Below are 20243 nucleotides of genomic sequence, written 5' to 3' on the forward strand. Positions count from 1 at the left end.
AATTTGGCTCAAGGCGGCTACTAATTTCATCTGTGATGGTACTAAAGCGCTGCACCCTACAACATCACTTTTAGGTTCGGCGGCGCTTAAAACAGCAAGGTGTCGACACATGCCAAAAAACGGTCAGAGCTCAAAAGTTCACGTGGGGTGTAAGGTGGGTTAATGATGTCACACTGGCACCAAATTTCACCACAATTCTCCCTAAAGTCATCGTGGCTCCGAGGCCAAGTTTCCCAAACTGCCTTTCGCGCTGTGACGTCATCCAGCAGACAGCCGGCACTGTGCGAATAACGAGTGTACAATCAAGACGGAACGCGAAGCTAAATATCATTGTAATAGCGTAGCGAGAGAGCGAAAGAGACGAGTAAATATGCGAGTAATTATGCAGGTTGTAAACTGTAACAATTATGGCCGTAAAACTAGTGATGTAATTTATCATTGATCCCCTAAAAATACAGTACAAAGGAGTGGGTAACTCATTGCAAGCGAGTGGATAAAATCAATGTGAACAGTGCACGAGTCTGCTCAGTTAATTTTCTTCCCGAAAATGAGCTCCTTGGTTTACCGAAAGAAAAGAAACTGGAAGCAAATGCAGTTCCATCACAGCATTTACCAAATTGGCGTGGAGATGTACGTACAACTGAAAACAACAGTGAATCTGTCGACGAGGTATGCAGGCTGAATATACTGCCATTTATTGTTGAACTGATTAACCTAACAGTGTTAATTTCGTTAACTTAAATCTTCTCAAATGGCATTTATTTTATGTGTGGCTATATAGTTACTATCCCTCACACATTATTAATAAAACAAAGAGCATGGACCAAACAATTAACCACCTTGTTTATCATTTCTGTAGGCTCTACGTGAGCGAACTCTACGCTATGAAAATAGAGAGGTGTGAAAGAGAGCAGTTGGAGTCTTCGAATCTGTATTCCGAAAGAAGTGAGGAATGGAGCAAGTCACAAATACAGTGCTAATCTGTGAACTCGCTGATTTATTACTCAGGAAGAAGAAATCAAAAAACTAAATGAAGAAATAGAATATTTGAAGAAGGAAAATTCTGTGTTAGAACTGACCTTAAAAGAACGTGATGCAGCACTGGAAAAGTTCAAAGCTGTCAGCGCGTGTTTTTAGAGAAAATTAAGTACAAGTGTGAATGAAAGTGAGATAAGGAAGAGAGTAGAAAATGTGTTGCTGAATTGTTTCACTCCGGGACAAATTCTCTGTTTCTTAAATGGCAGGCGGGATTTAATGGAATTCCCAGGATATTGCTAATGCACTAACTTCAAGGGCCTTTTCTCGAAAAGCTTATACGTATTTGAGTTTTTAGTACCTCACAGCAATGTGCTAGTTACGACGATTTGTGGTTTATGTAAATCTTGGAAGCAACCAGTTTATAATGATTTTGATGTGAGAAGGAACAGTGACCTGCTCCAAAATATAATGACAGTTGAACATTACGAGCTAATGTTGAGGCAGTAACGTGTAGTATGGTAGGAAAAATTTCAGGAGTGTGGAATAAGCTGTGCGTAGACACGTCCAAAACATTTTTTACAAATCCAGGAGACAAGAAAAGGAAGATCTACGATTTTTACGCTGTGCCTCACTTACTGAAGCTTCTTAGAAACCACTGTTTGAATGGAGGAGTAATTCTACCCAATGGCACTTCAATAACGAAGAAGCTAATTGAGAGCCTTTTAGACAGTCAGAAAGGTGACCTGAATATAACACACCACTTATCAGAATCTCAGAGCAGTGTGATACATAGAGCACGACAAAATGTTAGGATGGCCGCCCGTGTATTTTCACGCCCCACCGCTAAAGCTCTGTTATATGTACTAGGAAATGAACGTGAAAGTATTTTCTTTGAGTTAGTCAGTGTTGTGTCCGATGTTTTCCGTCTGAGCATGGCACGTCTATATGTGGTTGATTAGTCTGAATCTTCCAAGCCAAGAGAACACTAAAGTGATTTATAGATGTTTACCATGACATGTGCTATAAAAACAGAAAAGGTTTGTTGCCGTTTCAAAAGGGGTTTATCGTCCCCATGACTTCACTTTTAGCACTGTTTGAAGAAGTAAGAGAAGGTGTATCCTAAAATCCTAACTAAATCAAGAGTGGCTGGAAAATTATTTTTTGAGAATTCTAGGTCTTGGTGCTGTTGTCAGAAGCCTTCAGCAGTGAGGTCAAGCACGGAATTTGGATTCTTGTTTTACGAGGAAATTCTGATGACGTACCGTTATCAACTAGCGCATCGGTTGCTCATGAGAGAATCAGTTGTACAGTTGCTGCAGACACCGAAACACACGATGACGAATTCATAAAACTGATTACCAATTAACTTCGTATTGACGTGGCAGAGGAAAACCAAGTAAATGCTCCGTGTGCAAACAGTTGTGACATAGCACCCTTTATGGAAGAAGAAGAATTCGTGATAACAATCCACGACATAATGGAAAAAATTCTGATACAGACATTGTACACTACATGGCAAGCTGTCTTGCCTTAAGTGCCGAGCCAGTGACAAATCCTTGGGATCACGAAATGTAATGTGCTTAATTCCTGGAACAAGTTCTAATTCCTGGTTATCTACTGTTTCTCGATGGGTTCTTTTAAGTCGAACAACAGCCTGAGTGAACACAGTAAAACAGTTTGAAATTACATTTTCTGAGTTTCATGGACATACCATTTCTAAGTGTGACAAACGAATTAAAACTTTGACCTCAGTCATTAACGCAGAGTTTCCTCTGGTGGATTAAGATACCACTTGAAGAAAGATAAGCAGTTGCGAGCATGGATGAAGAAGGCAGCAAAGAAGAATTTGATGTGAACAGCATCTCGACCATGTAAAAATTGAATATGCACTTCCTTTCATTCGCAACAGGTGATTCATATACACTCCAGGAAATTGAAATAAGAACACCGAGAATTTATTGTCCCAGGAAGGGGAAACTTTATTGACACATTCCTGGGGTCAGATACATCACATGATCACACTGACAGAACCACAGGCACATAGACACAGGCAACAAAGCATGCACAATGTCGGCACTAGTACAGTGTATATCCACCTTTCGCAGCAATGCAGGCTGCTATTCTCCCATGGAGACGGTCGTAGAGATGCTGGGTGTAGTCCTGTGGAACGGCTTGCCATGCCATTTCCACCTGGCGCCTCAGTTGGACCAGCGTTCGTGTTGGATGTGCAGACCGCGTGAGACGACGCTTCATCCAGTCCCAAACATGCTCAATGGGGGACAGATCCGGAGATCTTGCTGGCCAGGGTAGTTGACTTACACCTTCTAGAGCACGTTGGGTGGCACGGGATACATGCGGACGTGCATTGTCCTGTTGGAACAGAAAGTTCCCTTGCCGGTCTAGGAATGGTAGAACGATGGGTTCGATGACGGTTTGGATGTACCGTGCACTATTCAGTGTCCCCTCGACGATCACCAGTGGTGTACGGCCAGTGTAGGAGATCGCTCCCCACACCATGATGCCGGGTGTTGGCCCTGTGTGCCTCGGTCGTATGCAGTCCTGATTGTGGCGCTCACCTGCACGGCGCCAAACACGCATACGACCATCATTGGCACCAAGGCAGAAGCGACTCTCATCGCTGAAGACGACACGTCTCCATTCGTCCCTCCATTCACGCCTGTCGCGACACCACTGGAGGCGGGCTGCACGATGTTGGGGCGTGAGTGGAAGACGGCCTAACGGTGTGCGGGACCGTAGCCCAGCTTCATGGAGACGGTTGCGAATGGTCCTCGCCGATACCCCAGGAGCAACAGTGTCCCTAATTTGCTGGGAAGTGGCGGTGCGGTCCCCTACGGCACTGCGTAGGATCCTACGGTCTTGGCGTGCATCCGTGCGTCGCTGCGGTCCAGTCCCAGGTCGACGGGCCCGTGCACCTTCCGCCGACCACTGGCGACAACATCGATGTACTGTGGAGACCTCACGCCCCACGTGTTGAGCAATTCGGCGGTACGTCCACCCGGCCTCCCGCATGCCCACTATACGCCCTCGCTCAAAGTCCGTCAACTGCACATACGGTTCATGTCCACGCTGTCGCGGCATGCTACCAGTGTTAAAGACTGCGATGGAGCTCCGTATGCCACGGCAAACTGGCTGACACTGACGGCGGCGGTGCACAAATGCTGCGCAGCTAGCGCCATTCGACGGCCAACACCGCGGTTCCTGGTGTGTCCGCTGTGCCGTGCGTGTGATCATTGCTTGTACAGCCCTCTCGCAGTGTCCGGAGCAAGTATGGTGAGTCTGACACACCGGTGTCAATGTGTTCTTTTTTCCATTTCCAGGAGTGTATATTTGAAAAGCGTTAAAAATAGTTTATGGAAGCACACTGAGCCATGTTGCGGCTCGCGTTGGTGCCGTTGGTAAGTTGGCATCGTGTAATAGGGATAGTGGCGTCTCGTTTTCTTCTTGTGTTTACTGGCGCTACTATGTTTGGTAGTGTTGTCTGTCCACGAGTGGCAGCAGCAGCGGTTATCTATATCTAGTACAGTAGTACTATCTTTGGATGGACGTCAAGTGTCAAGAGTGGGTCAACAAATTTGGTTGGGAGGAAGCAGCAGTGAAGTCCAGCAGGGTGAGGACATGACGCGACTGCTGGCGGCACGCAGGCACTGCCGGATCAAGGGGCTGTCGCTGCGAGAGCCACAACCTTGTTGTCCACCGGATCCAGAATATTTGAGTTGAGTGAACATTAACCCAATAGTGAAACCTCCACTATTTGAGATCACGCCATTTGTTAGTGCTTTGCTGCTTGCAGGGCCACTGAGATGAAGAGCAACGAGTGGAGTGTTTGGAGTTGGCGAAATAAATTAGCCATCCTCCACTTCTTATTATTAATCATTGAATTCCTTGTGTTATTATTGGTGAAGTTCAACCAGCAGTATTTTTCTGCCTAGTGGCCGCTAACGCTACAGTTACCTGCCCCGAAGGTTAGCGTATTTTCATGGCAGTGTACCTTATCTCGCCTTGCTGCTGCTGTCCTGTAAGGCGTGTAAATCGACAGCCTTCTTGATTATGTTTCCTTTGGACTACTTGGGTCGTAGTGGTTCCTTCTGCTTCTGGACGTTCTGAACACCGGATTCTGAAGACGCAGTGCTGTCCGTCGCTTCCGCCTTGGCTGGCTTATTCCATCGCTGTATTGGTTATCAGATGTTAGGTAGATTTTGTAAGACTGCTCGTCTCCGTTTAAACTGTCACTAGTTTGAGATGCCATCCCGTTAAGTGAATACAACTCTTGGCTGCCTGTCTCATAGTTTACAAAGTAGAGTGACTTTCCCAGATCGATCCTTAGAGCACTGTCTGAGGCCCTGTTCTCTCCTGATTTGGTCAGATTGTGATGATGGTATTTTTTAATATATATTTTAATTTTGAATAATTACTGTTTGGGCCTTCATCCAACAAAGAGTTTGAATTTATTGGTAATAAGACCTTCAGCCGTGAGTGTAAATTTTTATTAGATAAATTATCTTACCACTGAAATGTTGATGATTGTTCTTTAAATATCTCTTGAAGAAGATTCATTTCTTCTCAAAAATTTGCTATCCAGGCCTTCAGCCGTCAAATTGCTTTTTTTAAAGTTATTATTATTGGGGCGTTTAGCTGACAAATAATTTGAATTTCTTGTCAATAAGGCCTTCACCTGTGAACGCAATTGGTCTTAAGAAATTTTAATCACATATTGTCTCTTAATAGTGAAATTTCAGTGATTGTCTTTTTTTTTTAATATTGTAGTGTCTCTTGGAGAAGTTTAACTGGTTCTTAAGAATTTGCTATCCAGACCTTTAGCCCTCAAATTGTTATTTGAGTTATTACTATTGGGGCCTTTATCCGACAAATAATTTGAATTTCTGCCCAATAAGGCCTTCAGCGGTGAGTGCAACTTGCTTCAGAATTTTTTTAATTAGACATTGTGTCTTAACAGTAAAATTTGGTAAGTGTTCCTTATTGTGAACTGTATTTGCAATTGTTTCCAAATAAAGTGTACGTGATTTAAAAAAACTGAGCAACCAATGGTAACTGATTACAGCCCTGTCGACACCGAATCCTGCCTTTCCTTAAGTACCACGTCTCACACATACTATCTAAACCTGTCCGCGACGTTGCTTTCATTGAACAAGCGGACTGGCGCTGCCGGTAGTTGTCTGCCTGCTGACGCCACTCGAGAGCGACCAATTACAGTTTCTTTGTTGAACTGGTGACACACGATGGGAACAACGTCACACCTGCTCTTACCCATATTTCACATTTCACCAGCTCTTTTGACTCAAGGTCAGAAGAAGGGATTGAAATGCGGTTTTCTTATGGATGGAAAAGGAAAACGTTTCAGACAAATGGCCGCAGGGACTGGCATAAAGATCGTCAATGAAACCACACCTTTTCTTGTGCGCGTCGATTCTCACGCATTCCGTAGTCAAAAACGACAGTTTACAGTGTGATGAGCAATGGAACGACGTCCTTAACAGACTTTGTCACTGATTACACCCCCTCCCCCCACCCCAGTCGACTCAACCCTTTCCACAGGCCACCAGCCTCATTGAACATGATCGGCATCCCTTTGGTATGCAATGTGACCCCAGTTTTTCCTATGATGTACAGGGTGGCAACAATAGGGGTTGTTCAAATCCATTCGACGAAATTTGACATTGATCTGAACCAGCATAGGGTGCTTACACTTTTTCAGCCTTCGTGCTTCATGCGACATTGACATGTGTGTGAATGGAATGGCAAAGAGTCCCTCTAAAACCACCCCGGTTCAGCAACACTCTCAGTGACACACCGCCACCTGCCCATGCAGGGCACCATATTTTACCACCGTCACAGTGAAGGGTTTTAGGCATTTTAGAGCGAAATTTCGAAATTTTACATCACAGTAGGAAACAATTACTGTCTTCCAAGGAACTTATCCTTTAAGTGTGTTGTGCAGTGTACTTATATTCTGTATTGAACCGCAGCACTGACAACTTAGTTCTGTGGGTAGGGTGTAGGATTAGAACTGCAGAGGTGGAGACTCAGTAGTGGAAGAAGGTCTACTTGTTATTTGTAGAACTGGGTCTGCACGGTATTGGAAGGAATTGTTTTTCTTTTTTTCGTTAGTCTTCGGACTGGTTTGATGCGGCCTGCCACTAATTCCTCTCCTGTGTCAACCTCTTCACTTCAGTGCAGCACTTACAACCCACATCCTCAGTTATATGCTGGATGTTTTCCAATCTCTGTCTTCCTCTACAGTTTCTGCCATCTACAGCTCTGTGCTTGGCGAACAAATCGTAGAAAATGCATGTGGAACGACGAAGTTTCCTCTAGTACCATGGAAGCCATTCCCTCATGTCTTAACAGATGTCCTGTCATCCCGTCCCTTCTCCTTATCACTGTTTCCCACATATTCCTTTCCACACCGATTCTGCGCAGAACCTCCTCATTCCTTCCTTAATCATTGCACCTAAGTTTCGGCATTCGTCTGCAGCACCACATGTCAAATGCTTCGAATCCCATCTGTTCCAGTTTTCCTACAGTCCATGTTTTACTACCACACAATGCAGTACTCCAGACATACATTCTCAGAAATTTCTTCCTGAAATTAAGGCCTACGTTTGATACTAGTACACTTCTGTTGGCCAGAAACGGCCTTTTTGCCATCGCTAGTCTGCGTTTGATGTCCTCCTTGCTCCATCCGTCTTTGGTTATTTTACTGCATAGGTAGCAGAATTCCTTAACTTCATCTACTTCGTGACCATCAATCCTCCTGTTAAGTATCTCGCTGTTATCGTTTCTGATACTTCTCATTACTTTGGTTTTCCTTCGATTTACTCTCAGTAGATTGTTAATTCCATTCAGCAGATCATGTAATCCTTGTTCACTTTTACTCATGATAGCAATGTCATCAGCGAACAGTATCATTTATATCCTTTCAACTTAAATTTTAATTCCACTCGTGAACCTATCTTTATTTCCATCACTGATTCTTCGAGGTACAGATTGAACAGTAGGGGCGAAAGACTACTTCCCCTTCTTACACCTTTTCTAATCCGAGCACTTTGTTTTTGGCCGTCCACTCCTATTATTCTCTCTTGGCTGTTGTTCATATTGTGTATTACCCGCCTCTTCCTATAGCTTACCCCTATTATTCTCAGAACTTCAAACATCTTGCACGAGTTTACATTGTCGAACTCTTTTTCCATGGAAAAATTCTTGATTTTCTTTAGCCTTGCCTCCATTATCAACCGCAACTTCAGAATTGCCTCTCTCGTGCCGATATCTTTTCTAAACCTAACTGATCGTCAGCTAGCACATCCTCAATTTCCTTCTCCATTCTTCTGTATATTATTCTTGTCAGCAAATTGGATGCAAGATCTGTTAAGCTGATTGTGCGATAATTCTCGCACTTGTCAGCTCTTGCAGTCTTCACAATTGTGCGGTTGATATTTATCCGAAAGTCAGTTGGTATGTAGCCAGACTCATAAATTCTACACACCAACGCTGATAGTCGGTTCGTTGCCACTTCCCCCAATGATTTTAGAAATTCTGGTGGAACGTTATCTATCTATTCTGCCTTATTTGATCTTAAGTCCTCCAAAGCGCTTCTAAATTCTGATTCTAATACTGGATACCCTGTCTCTTCTAAATCGACTCTTGTTTCTCTCTCTCACACATCAGACAAATTTTCACCCTCATAGAGGCGCCGTGCAGGTGAGCGCCACAATCAGGACTGCATACGACCGAGGCACACAGGGCCAACACCCGGAATCATGGTGTGGGGAGCGATCTCCTACACTGGCCGTACACCACTGGTGATCGTCGAGGGGACACTGAATAGTGCACGGTACATCCAAACCGTCATCGAACCCATCGTTCTACCATTCCTAGACCGGCAAGGGAACTTGCTGTTCCAACAGGACAATGCACGTCCGCATGTATCCCGTGCCACCCAACGTGCTCTAGAAGGTGTAAGTCAACTACCCTGGCCAGCAAGATCTCCGGATCTGTCCCCCATTGAGCATGTTTGGGACTGGATGAAGCGTCGTCTCACGCGGTCTGCACGTCCAGCACGAACGCTGGTCCAACTGAGGCGCCAGGTGGAAATGGCATGGCAAGCCGTTCCACAGGACTACATCCAGCATCTCTACGATCGTCTCCATGGGAGAATAGCAGCCTGCATTGCTGCGAAAGGTGGATATTCACTGTACTAGTGACGACATTGTGCATGCTCTGTTGCCTGTGTCTATGTGCCTGTGGTTCTGTCAGTGTGATCATGTGATGTATCTGACACCAGGAATGTGTCAATAAAGTTTCCCCTTCCTGGGACAATGAATTCACGGTGTTCTTATTTCAAGTTCCAGGAGTCTATTTATTTGATTCCTCAGCGACTTGTACTTATGTATTTCCGAGTTTTCGTGGAACATTTTTGTACTTCCTTTCATCGATCAATTGAAGTATTTCTTTTGTAATCTATGGTTTCTGCACATTTACCTTCTTTGTACCTATGTTTCCAATTTCTGTGATGGCCCTTTATAGAGATGTCCATTCCTCTCCAACTGTACTGCCTACTGAGCTATTTCTTATTGCTGAATCTATAGCCTTAGAGAACTTCAAGCGTATCTCGCCATTCTTTTGCACTTCCGTACCCCACTTCTTTGCCTGTTGATTCTTCTTGACTAATGCCTTAACTTCAGTCTACTCTTCATCACTACTATATTGTGATCTGAGTAACTATCTGCTCCTGGGTATGCCTCACAATCCAGTATCTGATTCGGAATCTCTGCCTGACCATGATGTAACGTAATTGAAATCTTCCCACACCACATAGCCTTTCCCAAGTATACCTTCAGCTCTTGTGATTCTTGAACAGAGTATTCGTTATTACTGTTATTACTAGTTAAAATTTAGTACAGAACTGAGTTAGTCTTTGTTCCCTCTCATTCCTTGCCCCAAGCCCATGTTCTCCTGTAAGCTTTTCTTATTTCCCTACTACTGAATTCCAGTTCCCCATGACTATTAGATTTTCATCTCACTTTCCGCACTGTAATACCCTTTCAATACCCTGATAAACTTTCTCTGTCTCTTCATCTCATCTTGCGACTTCGCCATTTAGACCTAAACTGTCGTTGTTGGTGCTAGTTTGCTGTCGATTCTGATAAGAACAACCCTATCATTGAACTGTTCACAGTGACACATATCTATCCTAGCTTCCTATTCATAACGAATCCTACTCCCGTTACACTATTTTCTGCTGCTGTTGATATTACCGTATACTCATCCGACCAGAAATCCTTGTCTCCTTTCAGTTTCACTTGACTGATCCCTCCTAAATCCAGATTGAGCCCTTGTTTTTCCCTTTTAAGATTTTCTAGTTTCCCTACCACGTTCAAGCTTCTAACATTTCAAGCCCTGAAACGTAGAACGTTATCCTTTCGTTGATTATCCAATCTTTTTCTCATGGTCACCTCATTGGCAGTCTCCTCCTGGAGATCCGAATGGGTGACTATTCCGGAACCTTTTGCCAATGGAGAGATCATCATGACACTTTTTTCAATTAAAAGCCACATGCACTGTGGATACACATTACGTGTCATTAATCCGGTGGTTTCCATTGCCTTCTGCATCCTTATTCCGTTGATCATTGCTGATTCTTTCGCCTTTAGGAGCAGTTTCCCACCAAGCGAGTGCCCTGAAATTCTGTCCGCTCCTCCGCCCTCTTCGACAAGGCCGTTGGCAGAATGAGAGTGACTTCCTATGCCGGAAGTCATTGGCCACCAATGCTGATTGTTAATCAAATTGTAAGCAGTGGTGGGTTTCGAACCTGGGACATTGGACCTTTTGATTACCAAGTGAAGATGCTCAACTTTTTTTATATAATTTTGTTCGTTATTGTTCGTCCTATTTGTGTTGGACGGTCGTCCATAACGCTTGTTCAAGTCCATCGTTGACCTCTTAACTCAGTTTTTTTCTTTTCTTTTTTTTTAATTACAGAATGCAGCTAACACGCTGAGTGACGGTGCCGGCGTATTATACCACGGTAGATACGTCTAATTTATGAGTCGTTATAAAGCAATTAGAAAAAGGTTTATGCGAATCATGTGAAATTGCTTAACACTAACTCATAAATGAGAGTACAACCTTTTCTTTTATTATTTTTAAAGACGTATTTTGCCTTACACCCCTTCTTCTCTTACCACGAATCACATGCTTCCATTATTTCCGGCCTGTTGGTAGGTTTGCTTCACATAGTTACGTAATTGAAGGTAGCTGTTTCACAAAACTTTTTCTACTACATTCGAACTAAGAGTGAGTATGATTCACGTACATGTCATTGTAGCACTATCAAATTGCCGTTCACTATCATCATTTCTTGCCGAAAATGTGCATTGAATGAAAAGTGCATAAGGAAATTTTTGTGTTACTAGAACGCGAGACATCACGATGCTAGTTATGCGAGTTTTCTTCACCCTGTGTGACGGAAACCAATTATTGTGGGACAGGGTAAGTGGATTAGTGAACTATTAATTTTTACTACACTTCTGTTAATTCTTTCTAAACCTAGCTCGAATTCAGCAGTGAAGACTGTACAATGTTAGGAACATCTCAGCTATAGGTCGTCACTTGGATAAATTTCATATGTGCGGATTATCATGTAGATAAATCCTTGGTACACATCGTTGATGAGCACCACAGCATATTTTTTCCGTTTAAACCCTCACTTCGGACAAATTGAGAGTGGTGCTTCATGACGAGTTCATTGAGTGCCTCTTCGTCCATAACTTCATGTTGGGGCAGATGCAGAGAATACATACCCTGCTTATTATGAACAGACACTCACAGAGCGGCAGTTTCTAAGACGATTGGAAAGGGGAAGGTGTATGTGTGAGGGCTTAATTTCTACCGGAAAGCGCCGGAACAGTATTCCGGCACTTCACAGGGAAATTTTTTTGAACTCACTAGAACAAGTCGACATCGGCGATTTTAAATCGTACACTTTTATTAAATCTAACAAGCTGGCCCAGCGAGAAACTACTGTTTGCCGGCGCTAGTGAACGTGGCAGTAGGTGACGTGTTATGGCGGCGTTCGCGTTCGAATGTTTATTTTTTTATTTATTTTTATTAATCGTCAAATGAGGAGGAAATCTCCAAGGTCATGGAACGTGTCAGTACATGAAATTACAACATAAACGTAATAACAGATTAAAATAAATGTTCATCTACCTTAAAAAAAAGTCAGTCCATAAGTTTAAGTAAACGCTATCAGCAATACAATAAAAATAAGCTTAATTTTTCAAGGAAATCCTCGACAGAATAGAAGGAGTGACCCATGAAGAAACTCTTCAGTTTCGATTTGAAAGTGCTTGGATTACTGCTAAGATTTCTGAATTCTTGTGGTAGCTTATTGAAAATGGATGCAGCAGTATACTGCGCACCTTTTTGCACAAGAGTTAAGGAAGTCCGACCCAAACGCAGGTTTGATTTCTGCCGAGTATTAACCGAGTGAAAGCTGCTTATTCTTGGGAATAATCTGTAACAATAAATATGAACTCAGATCGTCTCAGTTGCAATACAATTCAGTAAGTAGAGCGCAAATTACATTTAAATCATACTAAACATCTAACTACATGTCGCATGTCACATCGTGTTTTGTACTAACATTTCGGGAAGTCGAAATTATTTTCATGGTCATTCATCGTAAAATGCTTTATTCATTAATAATGGACAATATGTGTCATACCACAAGAACTAAAAATTGTAGGTGACAAAATCAATTTATTATATTCCATAGAATTTATGGTTATTACTCAATATTTAATTTGTTTTCTTACTGTAACATTTAAAAAGTAATCATGCCTTATGATTTCCTTCAACGCAAATCTTTTTATATTACTTAGATGACCATGGCTGTGACATATTTTTGAAGTTGACGAGCTGAAATTACATCCTTTTGTGATTATATTTGACATGTTACAACAAAATGATCAGTAAGCTAGTAAATAAAGCAGCAAAATATTTAGGAAAAATATTTTGTTCATACACTGACAATGTTTGTTGATACTGAATCTCAGAAGTCTGATGTAGGAAATAAACAGAACTGAGAATACTGATGATTATAAACAAAAATTACCAGTGATAAAGAGCCTTTGAGTAATCTTACTCGAAAGTGAAAATGCAGAGAACAACTTCTAATGCACAGCGGAGTGCACACGATACCGCACATGGCATTCTGTGAAAGAAAACAATGCCCCAAGAAGCCTTATGTGCCGTTATTGTTGGTTACGTTAAGAAGACTGTGACAGGGAACTCCTCGTAACATTGGACAGAAATACTTCGAAGAAGGCAATAAAGGAACTCGGCACGCTGCACAAGAACGGCTTTTTCCACCTTCTTTTAATCCGCGGAAGAACGGCGTGCTTATTGTTATGGAAAACAGAGCGACTTAAAAACGAATGAAGCCAGTGTTCCATAACCGAATGTCTAGTGTTACGTTGTCTAAAGAGAAGCCCCTGCGGACGCTTGTGGTCGTCAAAATTTGCCTCCGCTCGTGGTAGCTTCGCGGTCAAGAGCGCCTTGCCACGGTTCAGAGGCTCGAGTCCTCTCTCGAGCATGGTTGTAATGGTAGTAGTAGTAGTAGTAGCTTTATTCATCCATAGATCTAGGACATGTGTGTGTGTTGTCCTTAGCGTAAGTTAGCTTAGGTTAACGTAAGTAGCGTGTAAGAATAGGTACTGATGACCACAGCAGTTAGGTCCCACAGGAACTTACCACCACCATAATTTGGCGTTAACATATACGTCTACATTAATACTCCGCAAGCGAACTGACGATGTGCGGCGGAGGGTATTTCTGAAACCAATTAATTCCCCCTTCCCTGTTCCACTCACCAATGGCGCATGGGGAGAATGGTTGTAGGTAAGCATTTGTAGTAGGTGTCATTTCTGGAATTTTCTCGTCTCACGGAGTTGCAAACAAAAAGGTCGCTGGTAGGCAATGAAAAACTTGTTAACCCCATCTGTATGTGAAAACTCGTAATTCTGTAATCAAGTTCTCTAATTTGTCAATGACTTGGCTTTTGCTACACACTTAGACATGTAGCTACTTTCAGTGCCATTTTGTATTATTTTTTAAGAAACTTTTTTGCCTCACCTGAAAAACTTAAGAAAATGGAGTTACGAGGTTTTCATTGGCTGCCATCGAAATCCAATACATATAGTGATGGCTAAACTAACAGTGCTAACAATTCTAAACGTACAGTTCATTATAACCGCTGATAAACTTTGCTAGAAAGAGAGAGGGTTCTGTAAAGCATAAAAAGCTTTTCTCCCACAGTCCAGGAGGGGGCCAAGTATACTCTCTTAACGACGCCCCTCCTCCACCCCTTGCGCATGTTTACCGAGCAGCTACACTGTAACTGAGCTTTGCGGCTGGCTCCAGTTGAAAACATGACGTCGCAGTTGCGAATACCACTGACTTCTACCTATATGTCTCTAGCAGAACTAGGGAGCAAAGTGACCGTGCTGGAGCGACAGGCGGTAGTACTTGTTTGGATTAAATGTGTTTTGATTGTAAGATATTATATCACACAAACCTTAATTTCAGAACAGTGTCATGTAAACGTTGATTTCTAATTGTAAATTTTTGCACAAGTTTTAAAAAATCGAAACTTGTGATATTTATTGAAACGAGTGGGGGGGAAGGGGGAGGGGGGGATGATGACATGGTTAGAAACATAACCCCTATTAAATCTTGTGTTCTGATTATAAGAGAATACGTCAACCTCAATTAGAAAACAGTATTTTGTAAACATTGATTTCTCATTAAAAATTTTGCGCAAGTTTTTAAAAATTCGAAACTTGTGATATTTATTGAAGTAGGGGTTGATGGTTGATGGTTGATGGTTGAAGACGTGCGTTCTGGAACCTAAGAGTTTGACCATATGCATTGAACAGCAGTATAGATTCACATAGACCCTATATCTCTCTTTTCACTAAGGACACCTATTTTGTGGGACTTTTGCTAGTAGTGCAGAAGCGTCATGTGTCTCCTACAAAAGTGGCCTTGCGGTTCTAGGCGCTACAGTCTGGAGCCGAGCGACCGCTACGGTCGCAGGTTCGAATACTGCCTCGGGCATGGATGTATGTGATGTCCTTAGGTTAGTTAGGTTCAATTAGTTCTAACTTCTAGGCGACTGATGACCTCAGAAGTTAAGTCGCATAGTGCTCAGTGCCATTTGAACCATTTTGTCTCCTACAAATGGTTCAAATGGCTCTGAGCACTATGGGACTTAACTTCTGAGGTCATCAGTCGCCTAGAAGTTAGAACTAATTGAACCTAACTAACCTAAGGACATCACACACATCCATGCCCGAGGCAGGATTCGAACCTGCGACAGTAGCGGTCGCGCAGTTCCAGACTGTAGCGCCTACAACCGCTCGGCCACACCGGCCAGCTACTGAGGTGAGGTAGTGTGGCACCACTCCATTGATTGTCGTTTTGTTTACTAGAAGTAAACAATCTTTGCTTCATCTCATCTGACGATGTTCGACAAAAAATTGTCACCATCAGCCCCTTAGTGCGCAGGCAACTTTGCAGAAATGGTTCTTCGATGCCGTTTATGGTTTTCCGTTAGGTGGCGACGAACCCAGCGGGTGATCCATCAATCAGATCGAAAGAAAGTGTCTGCACTTTTCACCATACCAGAAGTCACACCCCTGTGCATTCAGACGGCACACCAGATATTAGGCTCGTTTGTGCGACCTTTTGGTGATGATGGACATCTCGCCCAACGACTCGCTATGCTTTTGTTCACCATCATGTCTCCGTAGACATACTACAAGGAGCTATGAATATCTGCGATGCTATGTTCATAATCCAGAAGAAACTCAGTGACAGCTCTCTGCTTGGAATACAACGTCATTACAGACACCACTTTGAACGCTAAGTATGGAGTCACCATGCCACCTATCTGAACTTCATGAAACTACAGGGACTGAAGAGGGAATATTCTACAGTAGGGGGACCAGAAGGGGGGGGGGGCGCCGCCCCAAGCTACAGTTATCCAAGATGGCTGCGATGACGTCATCCAAGATGGCGGCTTTTGGTGGGAAGTTTGAATTTTGGTGGGAAGGTAGGGAAATTGGGCTACGTCCACTAACCTAACAATCCTTCCCCTCATCTCCCCCAAAACATGGCTGGCAGTTCAAATTCCATCAGGACAATGCAACACACCCCTACTAACCTAAGAAAATGGGCGGAAGATAGGTCACTTGGGCTACCTCCACTAACATAAGTCATCCGACCGCTACTTCATCCTACGAAATTGCAGGAAGAGGACTCGAACTGTGCTGGATGTAAGTCTTTATTTTGCAAGCACTATTTATTTAAACAATTAGAGGTAGTACCACCATCAGGTGTAATCGCCATGGGGTCTGGAGTCCAACTGACTTAGTACACAGTACTGCCACCAGAGGGTAATGTCGTCCATTCTGCGACATAACCCAAGATTGCCATATGGAGGGGAAAATGACTCAGCCTGCACTTGGCTGCTGGAGACAGGAAGGAGTGTACTTTATTTATTCTGGAAGAATTTATATAGAGATGGATTTTAGATAATATATTTATCACACTGATGGAAAACACAAGCTCTGACATGGTTCGATTCACACCACCCAGCCTACAGACCTGTAAACTACTCGTAAATTACCGTAATAACGTTCTGCAGACAAGCAAACAATTCTAAATTGCTGAAATAGTTTCAGTACACAGCACACAGCCATGCAAACTGATCCTAAACAATGCAGTACACTGATGTCCAGACACGAAATCAATTCGTAACCTGACCGAATAACGCATAGCACAGCCTACAGACCTACTCCCAAAATAATGCAACAGACACGCAAACAAAGAGCTCAGGCCGCCCCCTGTCCACTGGATCAAACACGAGGGTACCACACATGCTCCCAGATGTTGGGATGCACTGGCAGCCACTGCAAAGCGACACGGATGTCAGCTGCCAAGCCACACACAGGTGCCCATTTGGGTCCCTCAAGCATGATGCAGCGCCATCCCTTACATACTGGATACCTGAGAAATTTCTCTCAAAATACGTCATCACCTATGCACTGTTTCTGATGCAACAGGATGAGAGCGAATACCTATTTGCAGAGTACAGACGTTCCAAGGGCATGCACAGTCGACATAGCTGCGAGCTGCTGCACTGGACGCAAGCCAGTGCGAGCCAGTGCTCTCACGCCACTGCTGCCTACAGCATGTAGGTGAAAGCTGGGTCTACTTTCGGGTACACAGTGAGGGTTCTTAGAGTGTTATACTGATGTCATTGAACTCCTAGGTGCACTCACGCTGGTCCCATACATGAGATGCCTCTGGACAGCAGGTGTGCTTACCCTTGCTGACGTGATACCAGCAGATACTGACGTCACAGAATAGCATAAGATGCATTGTTTCTTGCGATCCTAATGAGACATGCGAGCTGCGTCTAATCATGCATGCGTAATCAGTGTGGCTGACGCATTGCATGAAATGTTTGTTCTGCTATCAATATACGACACAGAAACCCTCTGCACACTCACGGAAACATCGTTAATCATAAAAACATTCTAGTTGTATGGAAAGAGAGCACACTCTAAACACAGACAGGGAGAAATCAGAACAATTACGCAAACAGAATTCGATGACTGTCTTGAGAAAAAATGGCCGAAATTTTCTGTATCCTAGACCTACAGGTTGGAGATGTCCTAATGACACAGTGGTGGATGAGTGACGGCATCCCTGCCAGAGATGGATAATCTGCTTCAACTTGTCTTTCAACACTTGCTTTCACAGAACTTTCCATACAACCACAAAAGGGTTACTGTTTTTGGTTTCGCTCTGCTTGATTGCTTGCTTTCTTTTCCACACCCATCTGCAGACTCTGCGATTACAAGAATACACATAGTTTCGCATGGTTTGCCATAATATTATACCATGTTCGCGGTACTTCTCGATATCAAACACACTGCAGGATCCTACCGATAGCTCGCGCAACATACTTCCGAAGATATACACTGGAAATTATTTATCTACAAACCCAAAACTATAGTTAGGTGGGGCGTGCTGTAAACTACTGAGTAACTAGAAACTTGTCACGTCTGCGAAGTTATTTACGCGGAAACTCGAAATATTAGTGAAACTGATATTTCCACTCGTGAATACCAATGTCGGTGATGTAGCGGAGTCCAAATCATCCCTGTAATTTACAAGGTAAACTAAGGTGTTTCTCACGTCTAGAGAACCGGCAAAAGTGTCTACCACATGCTTGATGCACACATCACAATCGATCATCTCTCAACTAAATAAAGGCGCAAAATGTGGAGAAGCAGTCAACCAAACAATTTACTTGGGAGGGAATAACGGTCCAGCGATAAACACACCTCCATATTCAATCTTCTCAAATTTCTAAGCGATCACGAAATCTATCCAACACGTAATAAGTACTAGTTCGCTATTCGGTCGTCTAGAGGACAACACGGTTAAGTCATCTACATTCCTACACTCCAACAGGCCTCTCCATTCGGACAGCTCCTACCATTAAAGGGAAACGTGAATCATCCCCGCACAGGTCACCGGCGCTGCATGCCAAGCACGCACAGGTAGAATCATCATCCTAAGAAATCGGTCACATACATTTTATCCCTGTACTTATAACTAAATGTTGCAACCGCAGTCTCAGTTGAATGACATTCGACAATGAGAGAAGTATCAGAAACACACCCACCCTGTTGATGACTGTGGCGTAACACTAGAGATCTGAAAAGCTAGTGTACATTTCTTACGACCTTTATCAGCAAACCATCTGCTACTGTTTGTGATCCTTCTCAATCAGTCATCGCCTGTAACTCAGTGGATATGTCGCAGAACCCCTGACATGGTATCGAGACAGAATGCGTTACAAGTACTGGAGAAATATCTAGTGGCGGAGGAGTGAGGGGGTTGCAAATAGTGGTTTTATACCACGTTCCTTAGCCGAATCATTTTCAAAATTCAGCAATTTTATGACGAGGTTGCATCATGGGCTACGTGTAACCGGACTGCTGACTGATAATATATGCTTCTATGATCATCGTCTCAGTATTTGTCTGGAAAAACCACTTGATTCGTAGGTAATGCCATACATCGATTTATAAAGTGGGCGTATCTTTTAACATGGATACTTGTGAGCACATGTAGAACCAAGACCGCTCGTGACAGTAACATACAGTAGTTGTTAGGATCGGGTTTTTTAAGATCTGGCGGTTTTTAAGAAAATTAAACCTCTCTTTCTAAGACACGGTAATAACACCCACAAGAAAAACTTAAGAGACATGTCCACCCATCGTTGACTTTCGGTCAGTATTATTTCGTATCGCCAGCGATCAGTTATTGACGAAGTATTATACTTAGTAGTAGGGGGTGCGTGGTAGATTCGCCTTGAGCATCCGGCTTATTTAGTATGTGTTTGTGTTCCGACATGTACAAATGAAATAATATGTCCATTCGTAAGCAAGGTATCGATTTGACGTCGAGTACTGTGATAGCAAAGGGAAGAGTATGTTCAGTCATAAGAATGGTACTGATATTTCTATTTCCAGAGCCACAGCTGTCAACAGGGTGTATTTCAGATACTTCGCTCATTGTTGAATGTCATTCAACTGAGACTGCGGTTGCAACATTTAGTTGTAAGTACAGGTATAAAATGTCTGTGTCCGATTTCTCAGGATGATGATTCTACATGTGTGGGATTGGCATGTGCAGCGCTGGTGACATGTGCAGGGATGACTGACATTTCCCATTAATGGTAGGAGCCGTCCGAATGGAGAGGCCTGTTGGAGTGTAGGAATGTAGATGATGTAATTGTGTTGTCCTCTACACGACAGAATAGCGAACTAATACTTAGCATGTGATGAATAGCTTTCATTATCGTGTGGAAATTTGAGAAGATTGAATATGGAGGTGTGTTTATTGCTGGACCGTTATTCCCTCCCATGGAAATTGCTCGGTTGACAGCTTCTGCACCTTTGCTCCTTTATTTAGTTGAGAGATAATAGATTGTGATGTGTGCATCGAGCATATGGAAGACACGTTTACCGGTACTCTTGATGTGAGAAACACATTAGATGACCTTGTAAATTATAGGGATGATTTGAAATCTGCTACTTCACCGACATCGGTATTCGTGAGTGGAAATATCAGTTTCCTCTATT

Source organism: Schistocerca cancellata, chromosome 2, assembly GCF_023864275.1.
Source record: "Schistocerca cancellata isolate TAMUIC-IGC-003103 chromosome 2, iqSchCanc2.1, whole genome shotgun sequence".
Classification (NCBI taxonomy): Eukaryota; Metazoa; Arthropoda; class Insecta; order Orthoptera; family Acrididae; genus Schistocerca; species Schistocerca cancellata.